This window comes from Marmota marmota, unplaced genomic scaffold (assembly GCF_001458135.2).
Source record: "Marmota marmota marmota unplaced genomic scaffold, marMar, whole genome shotgun sequence".
Lineage (NCBI taxonomy): Eukaryota > Metazoa > Chordata > Mammalia > Rodentia > Sciuridae > Marmota > Marmota marmota.
In genome coordinates, this window is record NW_026000244.1 from 589,850 (window position 1) to 617,763 (window position 27,914).

The 27,914-nt window shown below is 38.3% G+C and overlaps 1 pseudogene; it reads left to right on the plus strand.

Moving 5' to 3' along the window:
• The first annotated feature begins 3,325 nt into the window (after positions 1-3,325).
• Positions 3,326-26,805, plus strand: LOC125614068 (annotated as a pseudogene).
• Positions 26,806-27,914: the final 1,109 nt, after the last annotated feature.

Below are 27,914 nucleotides of genomic sequence, written 5' to 3' on the forward strand. Positions count from 1 at the left end.
TGTGTGTGTGTATATATATATATATATATATATATATATATATATATATATATATTTACATGTAAGGTCTGTACATGATTCTTAAAAAACAATAAAAAATAACAGTACTGTGTTCTGTACAATATTGCTTCCTTTTAAACATTCTAAACCTAAGAAATATTTTTCTTTAATTCCAGCAAAGTGGGCAAAATACACATGCAATATAATTAAAACCATTTCACAAAAATACAAGATTGTGTCAGTTTCTATAAAGGCACATTTTGCTTGAATATAAGGAGCTCCCATTTCAGAAGCCCCCTTTTCTTGGGACCCTGGTAGGTGGCAGTGTGTTGTCCTGCTAATCTTTGGCTGAGAGAATACAGCTGGCAGGGAGGCAATACAACTGGCAGAGAGAAATGGAGCTCCCTCCATCCTTAAACCAGGAGGCTGATTGATGAGAATCTCAGAGCCCGAGGTACCACCTGCTACCTACCCCTTCACAGACCTGTTCTCCCCACATTTCTAATACTTGATACATATACCATATGGAGTGAAGATGTTGCCTATGTTTCTGCAGAGCATATGCAGCTCACTACTGTGTGAGCACCAGGATAAAGGCAGGTGGAACAGGGGTCACTATGTGTCTTGTTTCTGAAGAGGAAATGCTGCTTGGCCCTCTACTCAGCTTAGGCACCAGTGTGGCTTCCAAACAAATGGGGGGACCCAGAGGCAGCTCTGAGTATAGAAAATGGGCATGACAGGTGCAGGATTTTAGGTCACTGAGTCTGCAAACCAGCCCTCCAATGTCTTCATTCTTGTGATTACTGTGGCTTGTAATCTCTCAAAGGGGGTTAAAGTCCCTGTGGGGTCACAGTGGGGTCTCATCTCCTGGTGCCTGGGCCCTGTATACCCCTCAGGTTCCAACTGGACTTATGGTTCATTCATCTGTGTGTGACAATGAGTGTCATTGTCTCTCAGGAGCTTGGTCTCTGGGACAGAGCCATCTTCTTCCTTCTCTGCTTCCTGTGTGGTGCTATAGACCACATCTTCTGCGATGTTCTAAGCATCCTCAGTGTCCTCCAAGAGCAGAGCTACCCTCTCTGCCACAGATTTGTTGGAGGGTACCATAGTGACGTAGACCATGCTGGTGGAGCCGCTGCTGCTGTGACATGAGCTGAGTTTGGGAACCATCTGAGGGGGCACCTGCTGTGGATCCATTTGCATAGGGATCTGGACCAATAGAAGTTGGGCAGGTATGCCCCATAGGCAGGCACTGGCTGGTAGCCACCATTGGAGATGTAGAGCTGGGGTGGGGGCACCATGGGTCTTATCTGGCCCTTCATGGGGATGATCTGGGGCTGTGGGAAGGGCTGGGCCTTTTGTTTGTGCCCTATGTAGCCAGCATTGCTCACATTGCTCATGGGGCTAGTGCTCAGGGAGCTGGTTTGCGTGGTATTGCTGGCTCCTGAGGACTTCGCTGAGCTGTTGGAGTGGACAGGTTGTCCTAGGCTTGCAGCTGACTGTGGATGTCCTTCCCTTTCAACTCAAGTTCTCTCCTAGCTGCCCAGCCAAAATATGTTAAGTGTAAGCGGACAATCCAATAAATTACACAACGGAGCAAAATTATACACCAAACCTTAAAAAAAAAAGTAATGCTCATCCTTCTATGGAAATAACCACAAACCACTACCCACCAGGGAAACAAGCTGAAATACAGAGGATGGAATGCAAACAAACTCCACAAGCCTTAATGCCAATAATGACCACATTCACTTTTCTTTCTTGATGCTTTGGACACAGGGAAGGGGTGTTGAGTGGTATTACATTTTTACCAAGGTCTCCTCCCCTCCAGATTTTGGTGAGATTTAGGAAATACATCTGATGTCCTTGACCTTAGTGAGTCAAACTTGGCTCTGGGATTAGAAATGACCTTTTCCTCATTCATTTTTAAACATTTTTGTATCATGTTAACATTGTCTTTTAGAATACTACTTAAAATGAATTTAAATTAAAAGAGCAAGGGTAATCCATGGATTTGCCCAATACAATATCCAAAAGAGTAAAAGAATTCTTGAAAAATAGGATGTACCAATAGTACCAAGCTTTCAAATTCCTTTTGCTTTAGATTCCCAGTGAAAAGCAGCACTTTGTCTCCCTCTACAGGGTTTATGGGAAGTGTCAGCGGTGCCGCAGTCAGGCTGCAGCAAAATAACCGGTGGGGTGACGAACAACTTGTGTAGATTGATACAGCAGGAGTAGGAGCCGTTTATTACAGGACAGGAGCAGTATTTATACATTCCACACAGCTTATCTAATTAGCATAAACTAGATACATCAGTCAACCAATAAGGAATCTCCACACTTAATGGCTTGCTTTTGTTACTTCTCAAACCACTCCCTCTGGCTTTTTGCCAGGCACCATCCAGACTTGTTTACAGACTCTAACATTTCCCCCTTTTGTTTGATTTTAATAACGACCATAGTGGTTTTTACATAAACACCACAAATAATCTGCTACGAGCAGAAGGGGAGGATACAAAATGTCACAATACCAAGCCAATTGATGGCTCCATGCAAGAAGCCCTTGGAAAAATTATACCAGCAATGATACCGTTAGCAAAGATACCGAGTTACAATTTGTTGTAGATTACAGTTTGTTGTCTCAGTCCAGGTAAAGCAGTGTCTCAATAGATTAACTCACAGTCCAGGTAAATCACAGTCCAGGTAAGTTCACAGTCCAGGTAAGTTCTGCAGGCAGCTAGCTTAAATCACAGTCCAGGTAAATTCTGCAGGCAGCTAGCCTAATCTGTAGCAGCAGAAACAGCAACAGCTCCGAAGTCTCGTCTGTTTCTCAGCCGAAGTTTCGTCTGGTTTTCAGCAACACTGGAAATTCTTCCACCCTCGTTTTCACCGGGACTGGGACGAAGGCAGGAACTCCGGATGGCTAAAGAAAATCCTGTAGCATTCCACTAAGAAAACAACCTTCTGAACAATTTAGTACATTATCTCAAGGTTTTTTACATTTGATATAAGCCTTAATAGTGCTTATTATTCATTAGCTTTCAGGTGTGGGAGAACCATTGTAGCTTAGTTATTGGCATTGAAAATGACCAAACATCAGGGACACCAGTAGCGTCTTTTGCTGGCTGTAGTGCCTGGGCAGCCCCAGATGGCCCTGGGGAGTGTCCCGGATTCAAACTGCTACTGGGCACAGGGAGCAAGAGCCTGCGAGACTGTGCCCCCAGGTCAGGTCTAGATTGGGGCTCCCGGCAGTGGAAGAGCCAGCTCCCCGGGCGGGGGGCGGGGAAGAGCCGGCTGCCACCGCTTGGAAATTCCTTGCTGCGCCATGATCGGCTCGCGCACGTGGCAGCCGCTGCACAGATTCACGCACCCTCTGGTAATGAAAAGTATTCAGTAATAGCCTTTTGCTGCAACTTTTCCTGATAATCCTTCTTCTTCTGAACTTTCTTCTTCTTTATGACTAGAGTTCCTGGGCTTCCATCAACACATGCCCTAACTATTCTTGGTTCCACTGGGGTGCCTCCTTCCCTTAGTAATTTACTTCTCACCCCTTCTATATTCTCATCACAAAGACAATACAATACACTGAGACAAAACAAGACACAAACATACTGTATCAATCTTCTCCATTTTCTCGAAATGGCCATTTTTCCCCTCTCCCTATCTGCCTGGGGATGAGCAGATTTGCTCCCGTCCTATCTATGGACGGGCAGCTTTTTTTCATCACTTACCCCCGAGCAGTATTTATACATTCCACACAGCTTATCTAATTAGCATAAACTAGATACATCAGTCAANAGGTACCATGTACTCATAAGGTTTGTCTAAATTAGGAGTGCAGCACTATGCCTTGCACTTGCTAACTATTACTGGATGTGGTCTGTCCTCCAAGGGTTTGTGTGTCAGAAGCTTGGTTTCCAGTGTGGAGATGTTAAGAGGTATTGGAACCTCTAAGAGTTGGGGCTTAGTAAGCAACACTGTCCCTCAGAAGGGATTAAGGTAGTTCTCTTGGGACCCTGCTTAGTTCTCTCAAGAATGATGTCATAGAAGAACAAGCCTGGGCCCTCCTGGGATGCTCCGGCTTCCTGTAATGCTGAAGGATCTCTCCTCCTTGCATATCCTCCCATCATGATGCCTGCCATACATCGTGTGATGAAGCCAAGGGAATACTCACCAGAGCTGGTATCATGTGGTTTAGACTTTCAGCCTCTGAAACCATGAGCTAAAGAGACCTCTTTTTTTTTTTTTTTTACAGTACCCAGCAAAAGAGACAAAACAGAGATTCACTCTCTGTGCTGTGAACAGTAAAATGTACAAGTGACAACTGCCTACAGAAAGTGCCTTCAAGTGTGCTTGGTGTCTCATCAGAAAAATCTGTGACTCTTACCTGTGATTTGGTTTTCAACCTCCCTCTGCATCTGGATGGAGTCCACATAAATGTTCACAGGCAAATTCCCAGTAAGGCTCTCAGAATCCGTCCTCCTGGTAGTCATCCTTGGTAAAAGCGCACAAGGTCTGGAAGTGCAGCAGGAGATGTCAAACATTCCCAATGATTTGATTTTTAAATCCAGCATCTTACAATCCAAGAATTTTGCTATTTGTTATTTATCCAGATGAGTTCAAAACTTAGAAGTCCACACAAAAACTCACATGAATATTTACAGCAACTTTTTTCAAAATTGTTGGAGAAAACAAAGATTCACTTCAGGAGGTAAATGGACAAGCAGAAATGGATGCACCCAGACAGTGGAATAGTATTCAGTGCTAACACAAATTGAGCTATTGAGCCACATGAAGGGAGAAAATTAAAATGCATATTACTGGTGAAAGGAACCAATCTGGAAAGGCTACATACTGTGTGATCCCAACTATATGACTCTCTGGAAATGTAGAAGTATGGAGACAGTAAAAAGACCAGTAGTTGCTAGAGGTAAAGGGAGAGGATGGGCAAAGTCATGAAGAAGATTTTTAAAGCAGAATAACTATTGCCAATGATACTATCATGGTCATCATGGAGGTCATTACACATTGGTCAAAATCCATAGAAGGTAAAACACAAAGAGTTACCCTGAATGTAGACCACAGAGTCCAGCTCACGATAATGTATCAACATTGGTTTGTCAACTGTAATTAATAGAACAGACTGTAAGGAGACTGAGAGGAGAATACAGGGAACTGTTTCTGTTCAGAATTTCTATCAACCTGAAATTGCTCCCCAAATAATCTATTAATTAAAACCAAAACCCAAATACCCTGCATCTTTAATGGAGTGTGGGATGCATAAGGACTCCTTAAGGATGACACATGGCTGAGCAGGTGGTTCTGTATAAACACATAAATGCACCCATGTCAGACATGAAATGTGTTGCTTCCTGACCTTGGTGCACACCAGAGCTGTTTGGCATCCCCCCACCACACACACACTTCTCTTGTTGGCAAACATGTATTTTATAAAAGCAATGATATTGCAAAAACTGCATTCTATCATTAAATCATAGGAGAGAAATCTTTGAAGAAGAGGAAAGCTGAACAGAAGCACCTTCTAGTATATCCAAAGGCAATGGAGGCAGAGAAAAGGAAGTCTGACCCTCAAAGAATTTGCAAGGGGAGATACACACTGTGCCGTTGGGCAGCAGGACCCTGCACAAATGTTCAGCAAGCCAGAGAGGGGACACGTTACAGCAGCCTGCTCTCCTTCCAAACTGCAGTCCTGCCTTCCCAGCCCCTCGGAGGGTGGGGGATCTGCAATGACGTGAAGGGCCTGGAGGCCCTGGTGGGAAGTGTGCTAAATTCTTTTCTGCAGAACCAATTAATCCAGCTTTAGGCAATGAAACCCACCATTGTAAATACCCAGGTGCACCACACAGTGAGTCTGAGATCTTCCAGCAGAGACCAGTGGACTGCAACAGGCCCTTCAGGCTGCTGCCTGATGAGGACAGAGGGGCTGGTCTTCCAGAACATGTCTCTGCTGATCCCCTCAAACCTGTAACACAGTAGCTTGTTTTCTAGCAAATTGGGGACTGATCTCATGAGCGAGAACACTTACCTCTCAACCCTGCATGGAGTAGACTGTCCTCAAATGAAACCTGAGTTGTGTTCAGTTTAACCAAATGGACTTAAAAACTCCCTATGTGAGCTGTTACAGAGCTGAGGCAGAATGCTTGCAACAGACGAGGGGCCCCAGCACAACCTTCTCTCTCTTCTAGGCTCTTCCCCCACTGCAGTGTCTTCTTGAGCACCTAAGAAAAAGTTCTTTTTCAAAGAAAAGAACCTGAAGCCATAAATAATCCAAATGAGGAGGTTTGGGTCTCAGCAAGTGTAAGATGCCTTTCTCTTGAGCTTGCTATCTGTTATATCTTTGGTTTCCTTAAAAAGAGTTTAAATAGGCAAGCATATTGACTGTGTGAGTCCAGCCCGTATTCCTTCACCTTTCTTGAGCTGAAATTTATTGCTGGTTAAAAACACCACATAATGAGAGTTGCCTCTGCCTTGGTGTTTGTGGTTGGGTTGAGGGTGCTTGTGGTTGGGTCAAGAATGCTTGCATTAATGTCATCTAAGCCTGAGAGAGAGATTCTGCTCAGACTCTAAACAAATCTGCAAGAGTGGGCAGTTTCTTTTCTGCCCGGCCAGATTTAAGGAAGAGAACACTGGTCACTTGCTGCAGGCTTCTCCATGGCCATAGGCCAGGTGCTTACAGGGTGGAATGAGAAACTGAGGTACAGGGTGGACAGTAAGGGGCTCACACTGTGCCATCCCCTCCTCAGCACTCTGTGGGCTTCCAGTCTGAATCTTAGAAAACATCCCCAAAAGCCAAACATAAGTGGTTGGAAAATGATATTCTTAAATTTTTTTGAGAATTCTAGTGGGGGTTACTTTCCACTTTCAAACAAAATTATGTTTCATGTTTACCTGGCATAGTTTGGGGGTGCTGAAGAGTACCAGAGCTGGAGAAAATCTATAAAATCATTCATTTGCAGGGAAGGGCTGAGACAGAATCTGGTATCTATGAAATTCCTTAGACAATGCAAGTGAAATGGACATGCTTACCCAATGGTAGAACATCTGTGCTATTGACATTCAATCTGAAAACCTTCTGCCTTCCTAATGTGGGCACTGATCCAAGGCCTGATGATACATGGATGCAGAAGAAACTTCTATATGAAGAAGTCACTGTGAAGGAGGGAAGAGAGAAATAACTGCAATAGTTGGTAAGAAGATGCAACAGAGAAGGAGCAGCGGGTGGAAGGGAAACACAGAGGCAGGAACCAGCATGCTGGGATAAAAAGTGCTCTTCTAGAGGAGCTGAGAGGAGGGCAGGGCAGATGCACCACCTTCCCCAGATGGCACATGCTATAAATAAAACAGTGTGAAGACGGTCAGTTCAGGGGCCTGGCATGGTGGTGCATGCCAGTAATCCCAGTGGCTCAAAAGGCTGAGGCAGGAAGATTACAAGTTCAAAGTAAGCAAGTTTCTAACAACTCAGTGAGATGCTGACTCTAAATAAAATATAAAATAGGGCTGGGGATGTGGCTCAGTGATAGAGTGCCACTGATTTCAATCCCTGGTACACGTGTGGCCCTCACAAAAAAAGAAGATAACCAATTCAAGGACAGAAATAATGAATGAGATTTAAGGGAAAGAAAGGCTCTTTTCAGATCAAAAGCATCAAAATTCAAGTGTAGTCACATATTTTATAGGAAGTGAAACATTTTCCCCATAAAACATTTTTTGTTAAAAAGTAGTTAAACAATTTTTATAATTGTTCCTATTATGAGAGACTACATAAAAAATGGGCTACCTGCTGGATTGCAGCTGAGGATGCTAAAATTGAATCTCCAATTTAGTGGGAGGCACAGACAAGAGGACAAAGAGCAAACCAGCCAAGTTAACTAAGAGAGCAAAAGCTCTGAAAGCAATTACAAAACTCAGCTCTCTTCACAGAAAGTTAAAAAAATCAAGAGTGCAACCCCAGTGAAATAGAGAAAGTCACAATGATAGCTGGAATTTTAATACCCATTAAATGCAATCAATGGAATTAATGGAACCAATCAATGGAACTTGTCAAATATTAGTGCACAAACTCTAAGCACCATCCTGACCTGATGAACATCTATAGAATAATATGCTCAACCAGAGCAGTCCCTACATCTGTTCAGTCCACAAGGAATGAGCACCCCAACAGATCACATGTGCAGCCATAAAACAAACCTCAATACATTTAAAAGAATCAAAACCATAATTTTCTAACAATAGGGAACTAAATTAGAAGTCCATAACAAGAAGATATTTAGAAACTCTCCTAATTTTTGCAAATTAAATAGCAAACTTCTGTAGAACTGATAGGCCAAAGAAGAAAATGCAGAACTACACAATATAAAAAATGAAAGTATTGGATATCAAAAGTTTATGGCTCAGCTAAAAGGAATAATTAGGAATTTAGAACTTTAAGTGTTTAAATTAGATAAAGTTTATATCCTAAGAATTTTAAGAAATAAGGGCAAGTTAAATCTAAAATAATTAAACCATTACAGTCAAGAGCAGAAATCTATGAACCAGAAAATAAACAATATAAAAATCAGTAAAGCCTAACATTAGCTGATGCTTCAAAAAATTAATGTAGTTGCATGTGGTGTTGCACACTTGTAATCCCAGTGACTGGGAATGCCAAGGCAGGAGGATCATAAGTCTGAGGCCAGCCTCAGCAATTTAGTGATTTCTTATCTCAAAATAAAAAGTAAAAAGGATGGGGGATTTAGCTCAGTTGTAAAAGATTCTTGTATTCAGTACTAAAAAAAAAACAACCCTCCTAAACAAACAAAAACCCACCAATTAACATAGTTGCCATAGTTGCTAACATCTAGAAAAACTAATTAAGAAAGAGAAAAACACACATCACCAATATCAGGAAGGCACAGGAGAACATCATTGAAGACTCTGCAAATGTTTAACAATAACAAACATTATGAACAAAGAAGTAAACAGATTGAGTTAGAAAAGAAGACAAACTCCTCAAAGAACAAAAAACACCAAAAATTATTACAAAGAAAAAGAAAAACTCAAAATAACTAAATCTCTTGAGGAACTTGAAGTTGTAGTTAATTTTTGAAGTTGTTAAAAAAAGCCCTTCCTACAATTAAAACAGAGAAACTGGTAATGTTTTCAAACATTTAAAGATGAAATATCAGCATTGTACACAAACTCTTAAGAGAAAATACTGGAGTAAAGGACACTTTCTAATTCATTTTTTGAGGCTAACACAACTGTGCTACAAACATCTAACAGGGACATCAAAAGAACATGCAGATCAATATACCTCATGATCAAAAGGGCAATACTCTTCTCATAATGTTAACTAAATCTAGCAAAACACAGACTATATTTTAAAAAATATTTTTAAAAAATGCATAATGGACCAACTGGGGCTAGCTCCAGGAATATAATGACTTCAACATTCAAAAGTTAATCAATGAGCTGAGAATTGTGGCTCACCTCTATGATTCCAGAGGCTCAAGAGACTCAGGCAAGGAGGATGACAAGTTCAAACCAGGCCTCAGTGACTTAGCAAGGATCTAAGCAACTTAGCAAGACCCTGTCTCATAATTTAAAAAAATAATAAAATATAAAAGGGCAGAGGATGTGGCTCCATGGTTAAGTGTCCTGGATTAAATCCCCTGTATCAAAAAGAAAAAAAAGTCAATGAAAACAGACATAGAGAAACCATATAATTATCTTAACTGATATAAAAAAGATCAGTTCAACATCAATTCATTGTGAAAACTTCAAGGAAATGAATTAAAGAACTTTTTCTAATATAATCTAATATAAAGGGTATTTATAAGAAGCATGCAATGAATATACTACTTAAAGTAAAATAAAAAATATTTTCCCTTTAATACAGGAAACAAGACAATGATGACTGTTCTATTTCTATGCAACATTTTTTAAGAAAGATTTTTTGTCAATGGAACTTTATTTATTTATTTATATGCAGTGTTGATTATCAAACCCAGTGCCTCACACATGCTAGGCAAGCACTCTACCACTGAACCACCACCTCAGCCCTATCTACCAACATTCCTAGGTTGGTACTGAGCATCACAATAGGAAAAATGTGACAGATAAATAAGTAGGTAGGTTGATGATAGGTATTTAGATAGACTTAGGTGATAGATAAATGGCATATAGTTTAGAAAGGAAGACATAAATCTGTCTTTAGTCATAGACAATGTCATAATTTACATAGACTGTTCCAAGGAATATATTTAAAAATGAATACTTGTAATGTGGATTTTGCAGGACCACAAGATAAGTTCAATTTACAAGAATCAATTGCATATTTATATGCAGCAAGAATTTGCAAATAAAATTTATATACCTTTGTACATATATATTTATATATATAAATTTCATTTGCAAATTGATGTTTTAATGTTGCAATAACTTTGCAAACTGATATTTTAATGTTGTTATTGCAATATTAAAATATCAATTTGTTGTTGCAATGTTATTACAAGTTTTGTGTGTGTATATATACATACACATTATATATATAATACACACAAATTACTTGCAATAACATTAAAAACCACCTAAAATAGTGGTCAAATCCACAGAGACAGAAAGTAGAATGGTGTTTACCATGGGCCAGGACAATGGAAAAATAGGGAGTTAGTACTTAATGGGGACAGAGTTTCAGCTTGGGAGGCTGAAAAAGTACTGGAGTTGGATGGATGTGACAGCAATATGAACCGATCATACTTAATGGCACTGAACACTACATTGGAAAATGGTTCAAATACTTAGGAATGGATTTAACAAAAGATAAACAAGACTTCCACACCTGAAACTTCAAAACATCACATAAAGAAAAGAAAAACTGAATAAATGGAAATATGTACCATATTCAGAGACTGTAACACTTGATAGTTTTAAGGTGACAATTTTCCCCAAAGTGTCATACCACTCCAACAAAATGGTAGCAAGGTTTTTTCATAAATTATTTTTAATGTCACAGGGAAATAAAACTATGTAATGAGAAAAGAGGTTGTACCCAAATGAATAAAATTAACTTCACTATTAAAGGGCACACTGAGACCATGCACCCCCTGATGTTATATCCTGGAAGGAAAAAGCCACAAAAGGCCAAGGAATGATTCTGGGTTTCAGGAGAGTAAACCAGCATGGTTAGTGTCCTATTCTAGGGAGGAAATCTGAAGAACATTAGGGGGATAACTGGAGAAAGTAGAATATGAATGGAATATATCCTGAACTTGAGCTGTTGGTATATAAGGCAACATCCTTGATCTTAGGCAACACACACTCAAGTATTAAGGGGCAATTTTTATTCACTATGGGATTCAAGGGGAGCTGCATTTTCCAAAAAAACAGACATCATGACAAGGTGGAACTGAGAAAGAAAACAAGGCTGGTTTCTCTGTTGCTTGAACCTCTGTTCGAACTGAATTGAACTTGATAAGGCTGATGGTCTATTGACTTTAACGACAAATATGAAATGTCAGTCTTTTGTCCAAGTTCACTTACCAGCTATAAGGCAGTCTGGTTTCTCCTGAAGTCATTTTTAATTACTGGAATATCAGGAAGTTTTAATTCTTTTTTAATAGTGCTACTTTCTGTAATTAGGATGAAGTTTGAATTATTATTATGACAACTTTCCCCAAAATAGCAATGGAAGGAGCTGAAACTACAAGATATCCAAGTTCCATTTAGATGCTCTGAGTACACAAGGCCCTTGAATCATGCCCATGGAGATGCTCATTATGTGGTTCAATACACAACCCTGGAGATGGGGAGATAAGTTGGAGTTGGAAATGGAGATTCCAGGGTCATGAGTATGTGGATAGAGAAGAGTGGAAGTCTTGGAATTGCTTGATGTTTATTAAGTCCAAAAATAAGAGGGATCAGGATATGGCCTCAAAGAAGGTGATTTTCCAGAGGCCAAGAATTAGGATAACTTTTAATTGTTCAAAAGAGCAGGCATTCTAGAAGCAGTACGGTATGCAAGCACACACTTTTGGGTCACAAGTTTGGTCCAGGAAAACACAGAGAAGGTAAGGATTCTGATACTGAGGTTTCAGAGAGCACCCCCACCCTGCTACAATACTCTGCCACCTCAGCATGCAATACATGTAGATGGGCCCATCATAGTGAATATGAGCCACTTTTAATCTAAAAGAGCAGGAAAAAAACCCAGAACAAACATATGAAATGCTAGATATGTAGCCTAGTGTTAATTCCCTGTACATGCCCAAACTACCACCTGAATAAGTTATAATAACCCTCTTCTTTGAGCCTATATCAGTGGAGAAACCACCCTTTCTTAAAGCTTTTGTTCTTCATATACACATCCTCCTTACCTGAAGCTGAACACAGATGGAAGGAAAATGGCTACTTTGATGGTACTATATCCATTACCTCCCAGGACACCCAGCCTCACCTTTCCCCACACACTCTAGCTTAAGGTAGACTCACTGCCAGTACTCATGTGTGTGGACCTATGAGGGTGGCAGCAGGCAGGGACAGGGCAGTGTGTCATCCATTCACTTTCCTCTCTGAGAACCAACAGCAGTGCATCCTACACTGCCATTCTGTGCACAGGGGTAAAGTCGGCTCTGACTCAACTCTCCAGTTCCCCAGATGACACACCACTTGATCAAGGAAAAAGGAAGGAGAACTGCTGGGCATTTGGTAAGGAAATTGCACCAGAGAGGAGTCACTGCATAGGACTGACTGGATGAAACAGAGAGAACTTGTGAATTATTCAGTGTCTTAATTTCCTTATTTTCCTTCTGTCTTCACTTTGGTTAACTTCCAGACATGTCATGAGCACACCATTATAAGGGAGAGGTGAATCTGAAATGTGATCATAAAAGAAAATCATGGTTGCAGAAAGATGACATCCAATGAGCTGATGTCTCAGACTACAGGGTGTCTGATCAAAGATGGTCCTTGTGTGATAAAGTCATTTGCCAGAGAGCAGAATTGGTGGTCCCAGGGGATAGGAGTGGTGGACTGGGGAGACGTGGGTCAGTGGACACAGAATTTCAGTTAGGAAATTAATAAGGAGTAAGTTCAAAAGATCTGCTGTATAACATGGTAGCTATAGTTAATAACTATATATTATATATTTGAAAATGGCTGAAAGAGTAGACTTTTAGTGTTCTTACCACAAACACAAAACCATGAAAAGTATATGAGATAATGCATATGCATTTTGTGGGGAGTGTTTTGTTTTTTGGTGTTGGTGATTAACTAAGGGCCTTGTGAACACTTAAGTGCTTGCTCTACTACTGAGTTACAACTCCAGCTTTTACATATATATTATCTATAGACACATATATGTGTGTTTGCATGTGTCTAGTTTTTATCTGTCAATTAAAAAATAAATGAGGTACTCTAAGAAAGTCATCTACCAGCACAAAGTCAGTAAATGAATCCAGCAGGACATCAGAAGAATAATTTGGTCTGATTGAGTGGGTTTTAATCTAGTTATTAAAAAATTGGAACTGTATTATATAACAAAATGTTAACATCACAAAAGCAGAAAAATTCACACTTTCACGTTTGTATCTGGAAAACTGAGTATAAAAATGAAGGGTTATCATTATTAGTGCCAATAAACATGTAAACTATGTACAGAAGAATAGAAAAATATATACTTTGAGAAGATGCTCAAGATCTTACTCCAAGCAATAAGACAAGAAGAAATAAATGCTAAGGCTTAGAGAAAGCAAATCATATATCTATTACTTGTAGAAGACTTTATTCTCCCCATAGGAAAAAAATCTAAAAGATATTACATAAAGTTAATGAGATGAAAAAATTCAACAAAGTTGTGGAATACAAGGTCAGTATCTAAAATTCAATGTGTTTTTAAACCACTGTCAACACAAAACTTGAAAATAAAATGTGGGAAGGAAAGGTTATCAATAGCAGAAACAATAATCTACCTACAACATATATAAGAAAAGATATGCTATATGGAGATGTTTGAGAAAATCATACAATTTTTTTTGAAAGAGAAAGAGAAAAATAATCATGAAACCATAAACTACAAAGAACATCAATTCTCTCAGTAGGACAATATACTTCTATGCAATTCCTATAAAATATAAACATAAAACTCACATGGAAAAGTGAAAGACAAGTAACAGTCCAGAAAATTTAGAAAAATGGTAGAATAATAAGGCCGGTGTATTTTTTATCATCTCAGTGCCATAACCAATACCACAGGTGGGAGGGCTGAAACAATGCAAATTTATTTCTCATACTTCTGGATGGTGAAAGTCCAAGGTTCTGTCCAATTTAGTTCTGGTAGGGGCTCTCTTCCTGCCTTACCAATGGCTGCCTTCTTGCTAAGTCCTCACATGATAGGTGTGGGCCGGGGAGATTTGATGTTCCTTCCTCTTTTATAAAGAGATTCTATATCATCAGGGTTCTAATGCTGTTTCTAATAGGGAAGACACATTGGGATAGGACTTCAACATAATGAACTAGGCAGGGGGAACAATGTAGCCCTTAGCAGTAGGTGGAGGTATCTTCTGCTATCTGTTTGTAATATATACTAAATATCAGAATGCTGAAACTTCAGTCCAGGATCAAAAGCTATAGTTAAATTGCCTCCAGCTGTGGTGGCAGGTTGCTGATCAAAACAAAACAAAAGAGAAACCTATAGGCAGACCCCCACTGTAGAAATTTTACCTATAACAAAAGTGATGTTGAATTTAATAATACAGATGAGATCATCATTAGATGGTGCCAAGGTATTAGATCATGTATATAGAGAAATATTACAAAAGGATACTAGCTTTTGTCAGCATAAAACACTCAATTATAGATGGAGCAAACCTATGTAAAGGATTATATCTGGATAACATTTTAAAACTCTTTCAAAAAATAATGAGAAGACAACTATTCTAATGGAAAAAATTGACAAAACAGTCTATTTTGGTTATTTCTGGTAGTAATTTTCTATGAAGTCATTTCAAATACTGAATTAGCAGAAATGGAACCACCATTCATATTGGGTATACAGAGTTAGTTTTCTACAAGTCTCTAGTCAGAACATTTTCTTCTACCTATCAATACACTGCCTGTTTAATGTGTTTCTGTTTAAAGGTACCATATATATATATTATTGATTTGTTAGCATCGAAGTCACAGCCAACAGCATTATAATTCATGTCTAAACAAAGCTTGTCAAACACACATATTTCTTCTAAGGCACATCCCAGCCTTCTCAGGTGTTGGAAGGCTAAATAACACTTTGGCATTGTGACTGGGAGCCACTTTAGCCAGGGAAATCACCAACAAAAAACATAAAAATATAAAAAAATGTGACACTAAATAGACCACAAAAATGATACTTGTTTATAATCTGAGAACTAAGACAAGAAGTGTTGCTGTGTAACCTCAGCTGGGAAAATAAATGTTCTGACTCAAATTTTCACCACTCTGTGCATATCCATGAATGACACCCCAAATGTTGATTTTCAGTTTCCAAATAAACCATAGTGAGTAAGTGACTTTGCAAACAGGGAATCTGTAAATCATGAGGACAGGCATTGAACAGACAATTCAGTGGCTATTAAACAAAAAAGATGATGTTCAACCTCATAATTAACCAGGTTAATCTAATATAAAATTATCATTTGGCCCAAGACACTGGCAAAAATTTTCAGTTCTGATAATATTATGTTCTAGAAAGAGGCACGGAAAATGATAATTCACTCATTGCTGCAGGACTCTTGAATCCCTCAGCCTCTGTGGAGAGCAATCTGGCCATTCCTGGTGACAAGGGAGGTGGCCACCTGCAATTCACCCCGGAACTATGTCCTGGGTGGATGCTTACCATCAGGAACAGGAGGGTGTGGGACAGAGGCCCACTGTGAGATGGTCTGTATTAGTGACAAGAGGTAACCCGTGTCTGTAGGCAGTAAATTTGTAATTAAAAGCAGCACTGGTATACAGATTTGAACACTAAGTATTAGATAAAATGACCACGTCCTATGTGGAATTTTACATTGAAAAATACTCCTCTCCAACACCCGCCAAAAATCTAGTTACATGCTATAAACAGAGACCTACATATACAGGATGTAAAACGTGATTTTGTTTGAGTTTTTGGTTTTTTAAGTAGAACAAGATAGTAAAATAAATTCATGGCAAATGAAAATGAAAAGAAAGTAGGTATAGTTATTTATTCAAAACTGAATTCAAGGCAAAAAGTATTTAAAAGAATTGTACCATGTACAGCCAGAGGAATGAGAAGTTGTGCACCATTTGTATATAACATGTCAAAATGTATTCTACTGTCATATATAACTAATTAGAACAATTTTAAATGAAAAAATAATACAACAAAAATAAGGAAGCAATAAAACCTTTAAAAAGCCCAAATAACTGTTTGGTGGCAGGGAAATGCAGCCAGAATGGTGTTCAGAAGAAACTTTATAGTCTTAAATACATTTACATGTTGAGATCCCTTATTCAAAGTACTTACCACTGAAGTGTTTCAGACTTTGAAAGATTTTTTGGATTTTGGAATGTTTGCCTAGACTTTATAGGTTGAGCCTATCTAATTTGAAAATTAAAAAATGCTCTAAATTCTTAAACTTTTTGAGTACTGACATGAGGCTCGAAGAGTTTTGGATCTTGTTTCAGATTTTGAATTTTCACATTAGATATGTTTGACCTGAATTTGAACATAAAAAATTACTAATAAATATTACTTTTACAAGATGATAGAACGATATAAAAGATCACTTGGACCACCATCCAAGAGAGTAGCTAAACTTAAAGAGACTGACCACCTGAAATGTTAGCAAATATGTGCAGGGACCAGAGCTTTCAATGCTGTTGGTAGAAGCACATAGTGTGGTATGAGGACTTTAAGTAGAGATCTAAGAATTTCTTTAAAAATCATGCACATAACCCAATAATTCTATGCCTAGGTAACATTAGAAGAAATGAAAACACATGTCCACAAAAATCTTGTAAGAGAATATCCATAGCAGCTGTATTCAATAGCTAAGTCTGTAATGTGCTTAGGTGTTCATCCATGGGAGGATGGATAAACCCACTGGTAAGTTTACAAGATGGAAACTACTTGGCAATGAACAGCAATAACCCACTGCCACACCTACAGTGTAGATAAATCTCAAAAACATCATGCTAAGTGAAGGAAGCAGGCTTATACAGCTATGGGCTGCAAGCATTCATTTCTGTAAGTTTGAGAATAGGTAAAACTCATCCATGAAGAAAAAAAAATAAACAATATGGTGGGTGCATGGAAAGGGAAGTGACTGGGAAGTTCTATGGCTGAACTTTCTAGCATGCCAATGTTCTGTACTGGGATAGGGGTTTACTGTAGAGGCCTGTAAGCTCTTATTGGTGATATTGAAAACTGTATATTACATTGTATGTAAACTTGAACTAAACAAGTAGAAATGGGAATAGGAAACAAATATAAAACTCCTTAATGATATCTATCCTGAACTATTTTAGGGTAAGTGTAAAATAATTGCAACATGTTGTGAAATGAATGAGAAATAAGATGGACTGATGGTATGGATGGAGGAGTAGGTGAAAAAGAAAAGCAAGAAAGCTAGCAGAGTAAAATGTAAATAAATGTTAGGACGTGTCTGGCAGGTACATGGATGTTCTCTATAAAATTCCTTCTGTTTTCCTATATTTGAAATATCTCATAATACATTATTAGGAAAATCACAATGTCTTAAAACATGCAGTGCTTCTTGATAGGAAAATTCAATTTAAATTTCGTGTTTTCACCAAATTTAAATAATATTCATTAAAATTCTAACCAAAACACCATCAGGATATTTCAGGGAAATTGGGGTGTTCTTTTAATGAGGTATAATAAGAAAACCCATAAATTATTTATGAATAATAAAAGAGTTTAATTTCTATATGACTAAGAAATAAGATAGGAATAATTATTTAAAATCATTAAGAAACAACATAAAGGGAAAATTGACAGAGAATACAATGAGGTAAGTGATAAATGCCAGCAATCAGTGACAAGAACTTCTCATTCGCAGGCTCCGCCTCACCAATAATGGGGAAATGGAGAATAAAGCAGGTTAGATAACATTATTTCATCCTTCAAAATGGCAAAATTAATGAATTTGGAAATCAACTTATGGAAGATAAAGAGAACCATGTTTTCTTATGTTGTGGTGGGAAAGTAACCTGTGAACAGTTGTTGTCTGTATTAATTACAGTAGTTTCTCTTTATCTGTGAGAAATACATCCAGAGACTAGCTAAACTTATAAAGACTAACCACCACAAATATTGGCAAATATGTGCAGTGACCAGAACCATGATGTTATAGGTGGTATAGTACACAATGGTGGAAGAGCTTTAGGAAAAGGTCTAGGAATTTATTTTAAAATTATGCACATACATATACTGTGTACACATCCTCATTTGATACACCACTGATAGCACCACAAACTATATATTCTGTTTTTTCCTTTATACACATACTGTGATAAAGTTTATTTATAAATGGGCACAATAAAAGATTAACGATAATAACTAATAATAAAAAAGAACATAACAATATACTATAATAAAATTTATGTGAATGTGGTTTCTTGCTTTGTCTATATTTAAAAACTCACTTAAAAAAGACACACTTCTCTTTGGCAAATCTGAATCACCAATAACACTTCTCTTATGCCATGGGGCTCTTACTGAGTAAAATCAGGTTACTTGAACATAAGCACTGTGACACCATGATATTCAATGCAATAATCAAGACGGCTAACTAAAGTGACTAATGGGTGGGTAGCATATATAGTGTGGATATGCTGGACCGAGGGATGATTCATACTCCAGGTGATGGAGCAGGACGGCATGAGATTTCATCATGCTTCTCAGAACGGCACATAGCTTAAAACTTATGAATTATTTCTGGGATTTTCCATTTCATATTTTCAGACTGTAGCTGACTGAGTGTAATGAAACCTTAGAAAGCAAAGCTGTGGATAAGGACTACCATGTACAAAGGTGAACTGTGTGGGCTGGGGCTGGGGCTCAGCAGTAGAGCGCTTGCCTAGCACAGGCAAGGCCCTGGGTTCGATCCTCAGCACCACATAATAATAAATAAATAAATTAAAGATATTGTGTCCAACTACAACTAAAGCATAAATATTAAAAAAAGGTGAATAGTGTGCCTTGGTATGTTTTACTCTTCAGAATCTGTCCTAGAGAAATTCATTCTTAGGTCCCAAGGCACATGGCTAGGGAAATCAGTGTAGCACTGTTGGTGCGCACATTGGAAATGCCAATCACAACAGGAATGGTCACATGCTGTATGCACAAGTTCAGAAAGAGGGAAAGAGATTACCAGGGAAAGTTAAAATATACTGACATGAAAATATATCTAAATACATACTGCTAACTATGTATATCATTTATTTACTAAAGCAAAAAGAAATAAGAAGATATATTTCTCCAGGTACATTTATATACGATATTCCCCCCAACACACACACACAAAAACCCACCTTGGTCTGGTTCACTCTGACAAGGGAAGAAGCTTTTGCCATACCACAAATGCCCAAATTATTTACATGAATGTGCTGATTTAACCCAGAATTTAAAATGAGAAGGAAATTAACATAAAAATGGTGTGAAGTATTTTATACAAATATTTAATTATATAAATGTGTAATGTATCATGTCTATGAAAATATTTCACACTTATATAATAAATTATATATAAATTGTAAGAGTATATATTTATAATAGTATTTGTTATTTTTATTTATTTTTGCAATGCTAGGGATTGAACCCACAGCCTCACATGTGCTAGGCAAATACTGTATACTAAGCTACATCCCTAGTCCCTACTATATATTTATAATATAATAATAAATAAAATATAATCATCATAAAATATATAAGACATAAATTACAGAAAAAGCAATAACTTCTGAAGGATCTATGCTTTCCCCAAAGCCCATCAGTATGTGCTTGATGCAACTTCTCTGCCTAATCATCCTTTGTAGGAATAATCATTAAGGATTTGTTCCAGCACTATATTTCAGCAGAGACCTTCTCAAGTAGGCTGCCTGCACTCCCAACATTGCCCCACAGCACACCACCCTGTGGAGGCCCCAGGGAAACAGAAACCAGCACAGACTGAGCAGTTTATCAACAACACAGTGTTCATGCCACTGCTCAGAATGGCTGAATGTGAAGCCATAGCTATTCAATGTGGCTGCATGGGAAATGAAGGAGACTGAGTCTTTCCTTTTCTCAAAAACTGACAATAAAATAAGTAATTCTCCCTGTACATAATGACAGCATTTGCAGTTCAGAGGAGAACTCCTAATCCAGTGGCAATGGGTCTTCCATTGTGTTGGAAGAAAGAGGCCCAAGTCCAAAGCCAGATTAAGTCAGCAGCTGGCTAAGGGGATGGGACCCTGGCTGTGTGCCTCAGCCTCTTCATTTATAAGGTGGGCTTGAGACCCTGGCAGTAGAGAGTGGCCTACTCTTTATAAACTCCATCTGCAGGGGCTGGGCATGTAGCTCAGTAGTAGAGATGCTGCTATGTGCAATGCCCTGGGATGTATCACCACCACTGAAAAAAAATTTTAAAAAATAGAATTATAAACTGCAGACAGTTGGGGCTGGGATTTCACAGTAAGAACTGCCTCCCTGCTTGCAAACACCTTTGTATACCAGGCTCCTCCTGGAGGTCCTGGCAATCTGGTGTGTATGTTTATATCCTATCTAGTTGTCCTGAAAGGTCAAGACCCTGAAAGCAATTAACAGTTTTTATTATTATGACATTTTTTTCCTGTAAAAGTTTCCCAAACCTAAACAAGCACATTGCCATTCTTGTGTAATGACCAGCCAAATTCTAGCAATTTCAGGAAAGACAGGAGTCTGTTGGATTTAAAACCTAGATTCTTACATAATCTAAACTCTCAGAGCATCAGAAAATGGTTTGAGGAAAACAGATACTTACTGGAAATGATGATTTGGACCATGATTTGGACCTAAATGGATAAAGCAAAAAGCTAGTTTATTAATACTTCATGATCCAGAGTACAACTGCAGGAATGGTCACATGCTGTATGCACAAGTTCAGAAAGAAGGAAAGAGATTACCAGGGAAATTTAAAATACACTGACATGAAAAGATATCTAAATACATACTGCTTTCAAGTCATGCTGATGGTAAACAAGGTGGGCACCCATGGGTTGTTTTGTGGCCAGTTGTCCTCATGCCTTGGGCTCTGCTTGGCTCATGAGGGCACCCCTTGATGTCAGAAATCATTAAAACAAAAACAACAACAACAAAAACAACATCAAAAGAAGGGGTGTTTCTATTTATATGAATACTTTGGGGGCTATTTCAGGAATTGCTGCTGTTCCATCTCTCTCCTCATCTAAACATCACACACAAAGCTTGTTTTACTAATTGTGTACAATGGTGTGGTCTTGGAAGACAGGCCTGGGGCATTCATAGTGTCGGACCTTCCCACAACCGGGACTAAAGGAATACATTCTTTCTTGCCATTTAATTCCTTCACCCCATGTAACAAGCACTCTGTTTTCTTGCCCCAGCTGGGCCAGGTGTGCATGGGGCAGGGAGGTGCATGCAGTTTTACAAAACCTTGGCAGACTCTGGCAAGTGAGCTGAGACCCGTGTGACAGAATCCAACACTCACCTGGCCATCTGCAGTGTGGCCAGCCTCCCCATAGACACCTGAACTGCTAAAATGTGGCCTTTACACTGAATGATCCAGTTCACCTTGTGTGTCTGGGATTCTTTTCTGGGCTCCATGTTTGTAGACCACTCCGTCTGTGTCTATTTTCTGTTATTACTAGAAAATGGGTAATAGGTTAAGCCAGGACTGTGCTCAATGGGGAAGTCTTTGGGGAATGGTTTTATTGACTTCCTCTCATGTTGATTTGTGTACTTCATTTTCAAATAGCGAACCAATCTCTTGCTTGGTGGCTGTGAGCATTCCTATCCATGAATCAACATGCCTTTGCTGACCCAACTCACTGAGCCGAACATAGAAGACTCCAATGGTGGTAATGATCTTCACCCCATTGGTGGTCACACACTGGTAGTAGCTAGTGTCTCTTGTGTCCAGGTCTTAGATTCACAGTTGAGAGTCATATTCCATCTTTTAGATGATAATCTGCCTTGGCTCTTGCACGACAGGGGCATTATTCTTCAGCCACCACATGTTGGGAGGTGGGTTTCCTGCCACCTTTCAGTGCAGATTTGCTGTCTGGCCCTGGACAATGGTGTTTTGTTGACTGGCTCTAGAAAAATTAGAAAGTAACCTGCCAAGAAGAGGGGTTATGAAAAAGCAAACATCAGTGGGAGGTGGAAGAAAGTGACCCTGGGGGCTCCTACTTGAACTACTTGTAAGGGAAGGTTTCCATTTTTGCTTACACATACACATACAGTGGATTCCAGGTCTTGGAATTAATTACATTACATTCCACAATGTTGCACTGAATACCAAGTTAGGTAATAGGAGCTGTTGCTACTGGGAAAACACAGGGTCAGGTTCCTGGGATTCTCTGGCCACATTTTTGTCAATCAATTGATACAAAACTACATTTGTTTCTGTTTAAAGATTCCTTACTTAATACAGATTGTTGATTCGTTCATACTGAAATCAAGGACAACATCCTGCAACTTGTGTGCAAATGAGGCTTCTCTAACATATATATTTCCTCTTGGAGGGACATGGAAGCTTGATTGTGCTTTTGCACAGTACATAGCACTTCAGCACTATGCCTGGGGGTCCTTTAAGCAGCAAAATTACCAACACAAAGTAATTAGGGTGAGAAAAGAAAACATGTTCGCAGCATGAGAACATTGGCCCTCTGGGGACACAATTCTTAAGAGCTGTGTGCAATTCCCATGATATCCCACCCTTTGTGCCCTATTCTGGGGTCCTTGCACACCTTGCTCTGGTGCTCTATAAACTCTAGCAAGAAGTATGAGTCATAGTCCTTTTCCCCGAGTTCCCGCAGGGAAGGGGTGTCTAGGCCAGGCTGCTGTGTTAAGCTTCACTCTCTGACAAACTCACAAATCAATTCAGCAAAATAGCAAGATACAAAATTGACACCCATAAATTAATTGTATCTATATTATTATTTAATATTTAAAATAAGTTGTTAGATATATAATAAGAAGAGTTTGTTAATAGTATAATTATTTCATTTTCCATGTGAAGAAAGTGATTTGAAAAAAGCTAAGGGATTGTCTAGGTCAGCATCAGCTGAAGACATTGCTCTTTTCTCTTCACTGAATTTCCTCCCAGGGCTACCCATGCTCCCTTGAATGGTTCTCATTGTTTTATGACAATATAGATTGTTTTCTACTTGGATGAAGCCCAAAATTGATATGTCCAAAAATGATCTCCATAACTCACTTTAGATTTTTTACTCAAATTAGTGCCTTGCCCATATCTATCCCCGTGTCTTGGTGAACAGTTTTTAAGTTGGGTTAACTTTAGGATTGAAAGGGTAAAGTTTCTAAGCTGCAAAGCCTGAGTTAAAAAGTAAAGGACTAGGTATTGTAAAGTTTCTGAACTGCACACAGAACCTGAAATTCCTGAGGCAGTTAAGACAATGCCCCACTGACCATTTAGTTGTTTAATAACCTAGGACCCTGTGTAGCTTGGCACATAGGCATTCAGGGCCCAAACCAATCAGTTTGAATGTGTACCCCGCTTAGGAGTGACCAATCACCCCCGCTTGACCTGTTCCCGCCGATGAATGTGCTAATCATGTATGAGAGTTGTTGTTCAATTTTCCCGTGCCTCATGATGATTTGTTCTGATGTATGCAAAGCCCCCGCCCTCCCCAAAAAGTGTACTTAAGCACTGCTTAACCTCTGCTCTGGGCTCTGTGCTGCTCTCCCTTCTTGAGTGAGCACGGAGCCCCAGCATGCTGGATTGGATCCTCAATAAATCCCCTTTTGCTGATTGCATGAGCCAGTCTCTTGGTGGTCTCTTCCTCTGACGTTCACGGGACCCTTACAGGATATCTCTTGCCCTAAACTCCCCTAGAGTTTCAATTGCTATTCTGATATTTCACTATAAGTATGGTGTTTTATTTTTGCAATGTGTTGTGCTAACTGCCACTGCTTTGATTCTTTCCCATTTTTTAAACTATAAAAAGGCAAGGCTGTGAGACTAAAATATGAGGCTGTAACTAAGAATAGAGGACATTGGTCATCAGCAAATGAGAAAGAAAGTTTAAAATTAAAATATAGGTAGCTGTCTTATAATAGTGCTTTAGTCATCTCTATCTCCCAGGTATTTGAAGTAGCCCTTCCTGTATAGAGAAGGCACTGTTACTGAAACATGGTACCTTACATGCTGTGCTACTCAGCCTCCTCACCTCTTCTTTGTAATCATCTATCCAGAATCCCACATTATTGATTAATTTTGCAATGGGCTTGGATGTTTGGCTAATGAAAAGCAGATTAGGAAAAAATGAAACTATTTATTTTATTCTCTTTGTTTCTGCTAAGGAACACCCATTGCTACTCTTAACAAAAAAATCTTGCCTTGATAGTCAAGAAATAATTTAATCATTTGGAGATTGATACATAATTATTTGGGGTTTTTTCTTAGTCAATTTGTGGTTTCCTTAGGATTCTTGACCAGGCCACAAACCCTTTTTCTCTGTGAATCCCCTAAACTTTTCTGATATTCTTTGCTCTGGAAAGTTTTGGTCTCCTAACTATATTCAGAAAACAAATTCTGTGCTCCAAGTAATTGATGTCACTCCACAGTCTGACCATGAAAGAGCATTTTGTTCTTAAGAATCTGAAATAGTGGCCAGTCGGGATATGTGGAGGAGGGACAGAGACCCTTGTGGGTTGTGAGGTTGCCCCTGGTGGCAGCGGTGGCAAGAAAAGGGACTCACTGGGGACTGCGGGCTCAGCACTATCATTATCAAGGATCTTGGAGAAATTCATTCAAGGCTTTTGGATTACAGATCAGTTATTCAAGGTGAAACTCGTTATTATTTTGTAAAATAATTTGAAGAAAAACATGGTCTTTGCTAAGACCACGTTTTTCTTCGAATTATTAATGTGGTCTTTGCTGACGAATGTGTGTTCTTGAAAATTGGAAGAATATAATCCATGAAACAAATGAACATACTCTTCCCAAATGCAGACAAATGATGCAGGACAACTTGAAAGAAGTTCTCCAGAGATTGCAAGCATCTAATGACTCCGTCTGTAGACTCTAGCAGAGGGAACAGGAATGAAGAAAGATGTTATCATGACCACTTAATAGCTACTGAGAAACAGCATCAACTCCAGTGGGAGGATTTCATGAAAAAACAACCCCACAGTCAGGCTGAGGTGGATGAAAAACACAGAAGAACCATGGAGAGGCTTAAAGAGCAATATGCTGAGATGGAGAAGGGACTAGCAAAATTCTCAACTTTTTAAGAACTTGAATCACAACATTGACAAATGAAGGAGAAGATATTGATTCCTCCACAAAATACTCCCACCAAAATTTAGCCTCTGCTTCAAGCTTAGAATACCTTCAGTGGCACTTTACAGAGGCACACAGAGAAACTGCAGCTGGAGCCTGACTGAATGGCCAATAGAAGAGTGTGATACCATTCCTGTTTTAAGTGCCTAAATATGATCATTTGAATGGGGAAGAAAAGGGGGAAAATGGGATGAATTTACCCTTTGTCAGAATTTGATTTGTTTTCTGATCAAATTCTGATTAGCTGAGAGAACTATAACTACAGACTTCTTAGAAAGATAATTCAACTCATTCTCATAGGGAGTTGATGTTAATTACTGTAGCTCAAAGGCAGGTAGTGAGAGACATAAGGTTGCATAAAGTGTCATTCCATGAGTAATGTAAACAAACAGCTGGCCTTGGAACAAAGATCACATTAAAAGAGGGAATGATCAAAGCATTGTCTCCACTATGACAAAGATAGCTGCAGTGTTGCTGGCAATGCCTGTTGGGAAAGATCAGATTTTGCAGTGCAGCAGAGTGCCCTGCATTTCCCTGGAGGACAAGACGCATGTGTGTTAAGCTTTGTGGCCTTACAGCTCTTAGTATTTTCATCTTTTGAAACATGCTTAGGAGGAAAAGCTTACCAAACATATATTTTGGCTTTTAGCCTTTTTCCAAGAACCACAATCTTGCCCATAGTATTTACCTCATTTTTGTGTCTGTTTTTCTGTGGATAAGCTTTATAAGATAAATAACGTCTATATGTGTTCAACTGTTTAATGAATAATCAGCAAATTCTGCCAAGGAGTCCTTCTGGAACCATATAAGCATTCTGGCTCTGAATGAACCAGAAGTGTTTGTCCATGTGGCAAATGATCCATGTTAAATGTGAATTCTTTTTAATGTTCACGTCTGTTCTCATAAGCAGGTGTATTATGATGAAATGTACCAATTTTGTCATCACTGTGATTCTTAAAATTCTGCATTTAGAAATTAAGTTGAAGAACTAAGTTGATTTTGTTTGCCATACACCAAGCAAAAGTAAATGCAATAATTTCAAGAGATTTATGGAAAATGAATTTGAGGTATGGCCAAATCTTTGTAATAGTTTTCATTGCTTTTAAGTCAAGAAAGGTACAAGAAAGAAAATATCTAACTCTCTCATCTTATCTCAGTGTTGTGACTACAGAAAATTGACAATGCTTGACTGTGTAAATTTACTACTTACTGTCAAAGCTTCATTCTTGGCTGCATGTTGAAAATGTGATTAAAGTTAGTAGAGGAGATGAAAAAGAAAAGAATCTGAAATAGAAAATTGTTTTGGAAACTCTGAGCAATTTTTTGAAAATTGAAAAAACTAGATTTTTCTAGATGTTATAAACCACTGTACACCAAAATTTGATTAATTCTTTTAGTATAAACCACATGGAAACTTCAAATATCCAGCAATAAATGTGGATTGAATTTTTCTCTGTTAGTATTCAAACAATGATTTTTATCCTCTATATATCTTTAAAAAATGAAAGTTATATTTCTATTCCCCAGTCTAGAAAATGTTATTTTCACAGTGAACAATTTCTATTAAAACATATTAAAAATCATAATAAATATTTCTCAACAATTCTAATGACTATTAGAATAACCACTTTTTTGTTTTGCATTTGTCATGCTACATTAAAGCATATAAAAATAACTTTATCAGCTACATAGAAACTAAAGATGGTTTGAAATGCAATCAATTTTACCTTAGACTAAAAGAAAAGAAAACACTACTCTTAATCCATATTTAAGTAAATAATGAACTTTACAATATATGGAAAGCATGTTTATCAAGATAGCTAATGCTAATATAAGTTTTCATAAGAACTATAAAGAGGGGAGATATTGCAGTTGTTAGTTTTGTCTACATTGCTATCAACATTAGAAAGCATATTTTATATTATATTACATTTGGGGGAACTTGGGTAAATTTGTTAGCAGTCTGTCCTTTAGGAGACAGACTATTCTGTGTTTTTATTAATATCACTGGTTATACTATGAATTGGCTATACTATTCAGACACCACAGACTGTATTTTTTCTGAAGAATGAGATGTACATCCTACATATCCCCCTAAATAATATATTTTAAAGCACTATTTTATATTTAGAAAAATCAGTATATTTAAGGATGTTTGTGATTATAGCTTAAAAATTAAGATGGAAGACTCAAATAAGAAATGTTAAATAGAATCATAATTATACTCTTAGTGATTATTGTAATTAAATTCACTCTGTGTTTTACTTGTGAATTACTTGACATTGAGACAACACTGATGAAATTTCTACTGCTCTGAAAGATTGAGAACAAATTAATTTTTAAAAATCTACTGGCAATTTAATATGCATA